The following is a 5,000-nucleotide window of genomic DNA, read 5'->3' as shown; positions in this document are numbered from 1 at the left end:
GCACCCATGATCCTAGAGCAGCCCTTGCAGAGCTTGTGTCAGTATACCACCCATACATTGTTTTTGCTGGTCACAATTTTGAAGCTTTTTTAAACAAAACATATGTATCAATAAAATCTTTAATCTACCAAAAATGGCTTCAACTAATATTAAGCATATCTATCACTTTAAAGGCAAAGCATTCATCTAGCCAATAGAAGGAACTTGCTACTGTTAAAAAAATAAATAAAAAAAATAAAGGCACATGTGTGTGTTTAGTGTGCAAGCCGGGGATGCAGTTTCTATACCCTAGCTTCCATCTGGCTTGTTGGTCTAGGGGTATGATTCTCGCTTAGGGTGTGAGAGGTCCTGGGTTCAAATCCCGGATGAGCCCTTCCTTTAAACTACGTGTTGAACAGAAGCGAAAGAGTGCTCTTGCTAAAAGTAAGTGAAGAAATCAAGTAAAGCCCACTTATAGCCTGTTCCACCACTCTGTGTCCTTTTCACTGCCACTGCTGTCGCCAGAGTCGGCTCGTTGGTCTAAGCGAGAATCGCTTCGGGTGCGAGAGGTCCCGGGTTCAATTCCCGGACGAGCCCTTGATTTAGGCATAGTGATGGCCTACGCTCATAGTTATGCTCCTTGCAATTTCTTTGAACCTACTACCACACATGTATATACATCGGTTGGGTGGTACAGGTCGCTACAGGGCTGCTAACGGGCTGCTAACTGGCTCGTTGGTCTAGGGGTATGATTCTCGCTTTGGGTGCGAGAGGTCCCGGGTTCAAATCCCGGACGAGCCCAAGTCTTTCCTCTTGCCATGTCAGGACGGGGAACGTTTGGCTCTGAGGTGTAGCACGGCTTCTTTCTAGTTCCCCTCATGATAGTTGATGAGTGTGTGCTGCACGGACTTTATCTATCACTTTAAAGGCAAAGCATTCATCTAGCCAATAGAAGGAACTTGCTACTGTTAAAAAAAAAAAAAATAATAAAAAAAATAAATAAAGGCACATGTGTGTGTTTAGTGTGCAAGCCGGGGATGCAGTTTCTATACCTTAGCTTCCATCTGGCTCGTTGGTCTAGGGGTATGATTCTCGCTTAGGGTGCGAGAGTTCCCGGGTTCAAATCCTGGACGAGCCCTTCCTTTAAACTACGTGTTGAACAGAAGCGAAAGAGTGCTCTTGCTAAAAGTAAGTGAAGAAATCAAGTAAAGCCCACTTATAGCCTGTTCCACCACTCTGTGTCCTTTTCACTGCCACTGCTGTCGCCAGATTCGGCTCGTTGGTCTAGGGGTATGATTCTCGCTTCGGGTGCGAGAGGTCCCGGGTTCAATTCCCGGACGAGCCCTTGATTTAGGCATAGTGATGGCCTACGCTCATAGTTATGCTCCTTGCAATTTCTTTGAACCTACTACCACACATGTATATACATCGGTTGGGTGGTACAGGTCGCTACAGGGCTGCTAACTGGCTCGTTGGTCTAGGGGTATGATTCTCGCTTTGGGTGCGAGAGGTCCCGGGTTCAAATCCCCGATTAGCCCAAGAGTCTTTCCTCTTGCCATGTCAGGACGGGGAACGTTTGGCTCTGAGGTGTAGCACGGCTTCTTTCTAGTTCCCCTCATGATAGTTGATGAGTGTGTGCTGCACGGACTTTATTTTTGCCCTAAGTAACATTTTTTGAAATGCTACTGGCAAATGTTGTGCTAGCATGTAAGGCACCCATGATCCTAGAGCAGCCCTTGCAGAGCTTGTGTCAGTCAGTCATACATTGTTTTTGCTGGTCACAATTTTGAAGCTTTTTTAAACAAAACATATGTATCAATAAAATCTTTAATCTACCAAAAATGGCTTCAACTAATATTAAGCATATCTATCACTTTAAAGGCAAAGCATTCATCTAGCCAATAGAAGGAACTTGCTACTGTTAAAAAAAAAAATAAATAATAAAAAAAATAAATAAAGGCACATGTGTGTGTTTAGTGTGCAAGCCGGGGATGCAGTTTCTATACCCTAGCTTCCATCTGGCTCGTTGGTCTAGGGGTATGATTCTCGCTTAGGGTGTGAGAGGTCCCGGGTTCAAATCCTGGACGAGCCCTTCCTTTAAACTACGTGTTGAACAGAAGCGAAAGAGTGCTCTTGCTAAAAGTAAGTGAAGAAATCAAGTAAAGCCCACTTATAGCCTGTTCCACCACTCTGTGTCCTTTTCACTGCCACTGCTGTCGCCAGAGTCGGCTCGTTGGTCTAGGGGTATGATTCTCGCTTCGGGTGCGAGAGGTCCCGGGTTCAATTCCCGGACGAGCCCTTGATTTAGGCATAGTGATGGCCTACGCTCATAGTTATGCTCCTTGCAATTTCTTTGAACCTACTACCACACATGTATATACATGGGTTGGGTGGTACAAGTCGCTACAGGGCTGCTAACTGGCTCGTTGGTCTAGGGGTATGATTCTTGCTTTGGGTGCGAGAGGTCCCGGGTTCAAATCCCCGATGAGCCCAAGAGTCTTTCCTCTTACCATGTCAGGACGGGGAACGTTTGGCTCTGAGGTGTAGCACGGCTTCTTTCTAGTTCCCCTCATGATAGTTGATGAGTGTGTGCTGCACGGACTTTATTTTTGCCCTAAGTAACATTTTTTGAAATGCTACTGGCAAATGTTGTGCTAGCATGTAAGGCACCCATGATCCTAGAGCAGCCCTTGCAGAGCTTGTGTCAGTATACCACCCATACATTGTTTTTGCTGGTCACAATTTTGAAGCTTTTTTAAACAAAACATATATATCAATAAAATCTTTAATCTACCAAAAATGGCTTCAACTAATATTAAGCATATCTATCACTTTAAAGGCAAAGCATTCATCTAGCCAATAGAAGGAACTTGCTACTGTTAAAAAAATAAAAAAAAAAAAAAAATAAAATAAAGGCACATGTGTGTGTTTAGTGTGCAAGCCGGGGATGCAGTTTCTATACCCTAGCTTCCATCTGGCTCGTTGGTCTAGGGGTATGATTCTCGCTTAGGGTGCGAGAGGTCCCGGGTTCAAATCCTGGACGAGCCCTTCCTTTAAACTACGTGTTGAACAGAAGCGAAAGAGTGCTCTTGCTAAAAGTAAGTGAAGAAATCAAGTAAAGCCCACTTATAGCCTGTTCCACCACTCTGTGTCCTTTTCACTGCCACTGCTGTCGCCAGAGTCGGCTCGTTGGTCTAGGGGTATGATTCTCGCTTCGGGTGCGAGAGGTCCCGGGTTCAATACCCGGACGAGCCCTTGATTTAGGCATAGTGATGGCCTACGCTCATAGTTATGCTCCTTGCAATTTCTTTGAACCTACTACCACACATGTATATACATCGGTTGGGTGGTACAGGTCGCTACAGGGCTGCTAACTGGCTCGTTGGTCTAGGGGTATGATTCTCGCTTTGGGTGCGAGAGGTCCCGGGTTCAAATCCCGGACGAGCCCAAGTCTTTCCTCTTGCCATGTCAGGACGGGGAACGTTTGGCTCTGAGGTGTAGCACGGCTTCTTTCTAGTTCCCCTCATGATAGTTGATGAGTGTGTGCTGCACGGACTTTATTTTTGCCCTAAGTAACATTTTTTGAAATGCTACTGGCAAATGTTGTGCTAGCATGTAAGGCACCCATGATCCTAGAGCAGCCCTTGCAGAGCTTGTGTCAGTATACCACCCATACATTGTTTTTGCTGGTCACAATTTTGAAGCTTTTTTAAACAAAACATATGTATCAATAAAATCTTTAATCTACCAAAAATGGCTTCAACTAATATTAAGCATATCTATCACTTTAAAGGCAAAGCATTCATCTAGCCAATAGAAGGAACTTGCTACTGTTAAAAAAATAAATAAAAAAAATAAAGGCACATGTGTGTGTTTAGTGTGCAAGCCGGGGATGCAGTTTCTATACCCTAGCTTCCATCTGGCTCGTTGGTCTAGGGGTATGATTCTCGCTTAGGGTGCGAGAGGTCCTGGGTTCAAATCCCGGATGAGCCCTTCCTTTAAACTACGTGTTGAACAGAAGCGAAAGAGTGCTCTTGCTAAAAGTAAGTGAAGAAATCAAGTAAAGCCCACTTATAGCCTGTTCCACCACTCTGTGTCCTTTTCACTGCCACTGCTGTCGCCAGAGTCGGCTCGTTAATCTAAGCGAGAATCGCTTCGGGTGCGAGAGGTCCCGGGTTCAATTCCCGGACGAGCCCTTGATTTAGACATAGTGATGGCCTACGCTCATAGTTATGCTCCTTGCAATTTCTTTGAACCTACTACCACACATGTATATACATCGGTTGGGTGGTACAGGTCGCTACAGGGCTGCTAACTGGCTCGTTGGTCTAGGGGTATGATTCTCGCTTTGGGTGCGAGAGGTCCCGGGTTCAAATCCCGGACGAGCCCAAGTCTTTCCTCTTGCCATGTCAGGACGGGGAACGTTTGGCTCTGAGGTGTAGCAAGGCTTCTTTCTAGTTCCCCTCATGATAGTTGATGAGTGTGTGCTGCACGGACTTTATCTATCACTTTAAAGGCAAAGCATTCATCTAGCCAATAGAAGGAACTTGCTACTGTTAAAAAAAAAAAAAATAATAAAAAAAATAAATAAAGGCACATGTGTGTGTTTAGTGTGCAAGCCGGGGATGCAGTTTCTATACCCTAGCTTCCATCTGGCTCGTTGGTCTAGGGGTATGATTCTCGCTTAGGGTGCGAGAGTTCCCGGGTTCAAATCCTGGTCGAGCCCTTCCTTTAAACTACGTGTTGAACAGAAGCGAAAGAGTGCTCTTGCTAAAAGTAAGTGAAGAAATCAAGTAAAGCCCACTTATAGCCTGTTCCACCACTCTGTGTCCTTTTCACTGCCACTGCTGTCGCCAGAGTCGGCTCGTTGGTCTAGGGGTATGATTCTCGCTTCGGGTGCGAGAGGTCCCGGGTTCAATTCCCGGACGAGCCCTTGATTTAGGCATAGTGATGGCCTACGCTCATAGTTATGCTCCTTGCAATTTCTTTGAACCTACTACCACACATGTATATACATCGGT

At 45.4% G+C, this 5,000-nt stretch overlaps 12 non-coding genes across 12 annotated transcripts; all 12 read left to right on the top strand.

Moving 5' to 3' along the window:
* The first annotated feature begins 301 nt into the window (after positions 1-301).
* On the top strand, positions 302-373 carry TRNAP-AGG (transfer RNA proline (anticodon AGG)). The gene has a single exon. It is a non-coding gene; the product is annotated as a tRNA-Pro (tRNA).
* Positions 374-708: 335 nt separating this feature from the next.
* TRNAP-UGG (transfer RNA proline (anticodon UGG)) lies at positions 709-780 on the top strand. The gene has a single exon. It is a non-coding gene; the product is annotated as a tRNA-Pro (tRNA).
* A 265-nt stretch (positions 781-1,045) lies between these two features.
* Positions 1,046-1,117, top strand: TRNAP-AGG (transfer RNA proline (anticodon AGG)). The gene has a single exon. It is a non-coding gene; the product is annotated as a tRNA-Pro (tRNA).
* A 135-nt stretch (positions 1,118-1,252) lies between these two features.
* TRNAP-CGG (transfer RNA proline (anticodon CGG)) lies at positions 1,253-1,324 on the top strand. The gene has a single exon. It is a non-coding gene; the product is annotated as a tRNA-Pro (tRNA).
* Positions 1,325-1,999: 675 nt separating this feature from the next.
* Positions 2,000-2,071, top strand: TRNAP-AGG (transfer RNA proline (anticodon AGG)). Its single transcript has one exon. It is a non-coding gene; the product is annotated as a tRNA-Pro (tRNA).
* A 135-nt stretch (positions 2,072-2,206) lies between these two features.
* TRNAP-CGG (transfer RNA proline (anticodon CGG)) lies at positions 2,207-2,278 on the top strand. The gene has a single exon. It is a non-coding gene; the product is annotated as a tRNA-Pro (tRNA).
* A 677-nt stretch (positions 2,279-2,955) lies between these two features.
* On the top strand, positions 2,956-3,027 carry TRNAP-AGG (transfer RNA proline (anticodon AGG)). The gene has a single exon. It is a non-coding gene; the product is annotated as a tRNA-Pro (tRNA).
* Positions 3,028-3,162: 135 nt separating this feature from the next.
* TRNAP-CGG (transfer RNA proline (anticodon CGG)) lies at positions 3,163-3,234 on the top strand. Its single transcript has one exon. It is a non-coding gene; the product is annotated as a tRNA-Pro (tRNA).
* Positions 3,235-3,355: 121 nt separating this feature from the next.
* Positions 3,356-3,427, top strand: TRNAP-UGG (transfer RNA proline (anticodon UGG)). The gene has a single exon. It is a non-coding gene; the product is annotated as a tRNA-Pro (tRNA).
* A 473-nt stretch (positions 3,428-3,900) lies between these two features.
* On the top strand, positions 3,901-3,972 carry TRNAP-AGG (transfer RNA proline (anticodon AGG)). Its single transcript has one exon. It is a non-coding gene; the product is annotated as a tRNA-Pro (tRNA).
* A 324-nt stretch (positions 3,973-4,296) lies between these two features.
* TRNAP-UGG (transfer RNA proline (anticodon UGG)) lies at positions 4,297-4,368 on the top strand. The gene has a single exon. It is a non-coding gene; the product is annotated as a tRNA-Pro (tRNA).
* Positions 4,369-4,840: 472 nt separating this feature from the next.
* On the top strand, positions 4,841-4,912 carry TRNAP-CGG (transfer RNA proline (anticodon CGG)). Its single transcript has one exon. It is a non-coding gene; the product is annotated as a tRNA-Pro (tRNA).
* Positions 4,913-5,000: the final 88 nt, after the last annotated feature.

The sequence above is a fragment of the Hyperolius riggenbachi genome, chromosome 4 (assembly GCF_040937935.1).
Source record: "Hyperolius riggenbachi isolate aHypRig1 chromosome 4, aHypRig1.pri, whole genome shotgun sequence".
Taxonomy (NCBI): Eukaryota; Metazoa; Chordata; class Amphibia; order Anura; family Hyperoliidae; genus Hyperolius; species Hyperolius riggenbachi.
This window is presented reverse-complemented; position numbering and strand designations above follow the sequence as displayed.